The sequence below is a fragment of the Dipodomys ordii genome, unplaced genomic scaffold (assembly GCF_000151885.1).
Source record: "Dipodomys ordii isolate 6190 unplaced genomic scaffold, Dord_2.0 Scaffold205, whole genome shotgun sequence".
In the NCBI taxonomy this organism is placed as follows: domain Eukaryota; kingdom Metazoa; phylum Chordata; class Mammalia; order Rodentia; family Heteromyidae; genus Dipodomys; species Dipodomys ordii.
In genome coordinates this window covers 401,370-403,882 of record NW_012267421.1, presented here as the reverse complement: position 1 = coordinate 403,882, position 2,513 = coordinate 401,370, and positions in this window count along the sequence as shown.

Here is a 2,513-nt window from a genome sequence, read left to right as displayed (position 1 = left end):
TGAGAACTGACCGCCAGCACGGAGAGCGCTGCAGACTGGGGCTGAGAACTGACCGCCAGCACGGAGAGCGCTGCAGACTGGGGCTGAGAACTGACTGCCAGCATGGAGAGCGCTGCAGACTGGGGCTGAGAACTGACCGCCAGCATGGAGAGTGCTGCAGACTGGGGCAAAGCGGCTCTGCCATAACTGCAGTCCCAGGACAGTTAAGTCTGGCCACCTGCTCCACTTTGCCAAAGAGATAAGCAGTGGTGAAGGTCAGAGAAGGGCGCGGGAGGAGAGGTAGGCCCTTCAGCCCATGTCCAAGGTAGACATGAGCTTTTCTTTAAATAGAGGAAGCACTGGGACAGGGGCAGGAGGTACGCGTAACAGTCTGGTAAGAGCTGTGGTCTAAGTGTCTTTGGGTTGCTTATTTCTCAGGATGGGTCAGGTGGGGCCTTTTCCAACTCTTGACTTACTTTCGAATCCTCTGGAAGGAACAGCATTTCTATTAAAATGTTGAAAAGGAGCCAAGCAGAAGGAAAGACCGACCAGGGCGGGCTGGAAAACCTCGGGGCCCTGGTCACAGATGGAATCCAGAAGGCCAGGATGTCTGACAGGGGGGTTGGCAGATGCAAAGTGGGGACAGAGGATTTGCAGGCCCGACTGAAGTCAGGACTCTGGGCAAAGGCAAGTTTCTCTCACAGTCCTTCTGGGAGGCCGGCGGGCCGGGGTGGGGCACGGGGTGCCCACCAGCCCTTCCGTCAGGCCTTGGGGCCCGCGATGGACTCCTGCCACGCGCGCAGCGTGCTGTTGAAGCCCTGGATCCGGGCAGGGACCCGAGGACGCGGCGGGCCGGGGCGGGCCGGGACGGGCGGCGGCGCGCGCTGACGGATCCGGTGCATGATGAAATCGCCGCGTAAACCCCGTGGCAAGCGCGCGGCCGCACTTTCGGCTCCCGGGCCCCGCCCCCCGCTGGATTCCGCAGCGGCAGATTCGTCACGGAAGTTGGCAGGGAACCCCTCCTCTTCCCTGTCAACCCCTTCTCCTCTCCTCAGGTCGGAGGACTGCGAGTACACGCGCGACCCCGGCCCACAAGGACCCGCCCCGGTTGCATCCTGAAGACTCTGTAAACATCAACTGAAACCGACTTATGTTAAGGAAGGCATGGTGGTGAAAACAGGCTTTCAGACCCAGGCCCAGAGCCCAGGAGTCCCATGCCAGGGCAGGCCACAGGACCTCACATGTCAGACTCTGAGTTCAAGGCCCAGTAGGGGCACAAAAAAAAAAATTTAATTCCCTCATTACCTGACTCAGTCTTGCAAAACTTAATGCATACATGACAAAAAGCTCCTGAGGATGGTAAGGGAAAAACAAAGAAGGAGGCAACAGTGCTCGATAGGAAATGGACTCATTACCTTGCTCATGTAATTGTAACCCCTTTGTACAGTAACTTTACAATATAGAAAAGCACCTGAATGCATCTCTCTGCAGAGATACAGAAGTCTAAAGGAGAGATAGAAGAAGGAATTTCATGACATGACACCCTTTCTTCAACTCACCAGGAATGACGCTTGGGAAAGGGGCTGTGAGTATTTGACATTTTCTCACTGTAATGAGTAAAGGAATAACATTCTAACTAACAGCATTGTCCACTGGCATTAAAACCTCCCATAAGCCCCATTTGTTAGGAAATAGACTTGGAAAAAATTATATTAAGTGAAATAAGCCAGTTGCAAAGAAACTTAGGTCCCCTGGTTTCCCTTATTTGCAATAACTAGTATATATCTGAGACAAGCAGAAAAGGTCAGATAAGATGATGTTAAGTGAAATGAACCCCAAGATAAGGACACAAATGGTTTTTTCTTTCTTGCTATTGTTTCTAACGTGTTTATAAGGTACCACGTGATTTTTTGGCTGCTTTGTATGTCCCTCCCCATGGTATAACCCCTGTTTTCACTGTATTTGATGTTGGTATAATTTGGGGAGCAGAAGGGGAAAAGTTCTGTTTAAATAGGGATACAGGTTGACCATTGCTATGTTGAAAAACAAACTTTACAATTTGGAGGGAGGAATGTAGTTGTGGAGGTGGGAGGGAAGAGATGGTAGGGGAAAAACAATGGAGGAGGCAGCAATGCTTGATAAGAAGTGTACTCATGGGCTGGGAAGGTGGCTCAGTGGTAGAGCGCTTGCCTTGCATGCCTGAGGCCCTGGGTTCGATTCCTCAGCACCACATAAGAAAAAAAAAGCCGGAAGTGGCGCTGTGGCTCAAGTGGTAGAGTGCTTGCCTTGAGCTGAAGAGCTGAGGGACAGCACCCAGGCCCAAGAGTTCAGGCCCCACAATCGGACCCAAAAAAAAAAAAGAAGTGTACTCATTACCTTGCTCATGTGATTGTAACCCCTCTGTACAGTATTTCTACAATAAAAAACTTACTTTAAAAAAACCTCCCATAAGGGAGATAACAGAAGCGCAATCAACCTTATATATCTGACCTGTGTTAAAGCTGTTGGATTTTCATTTCACTGACAGAAGATTC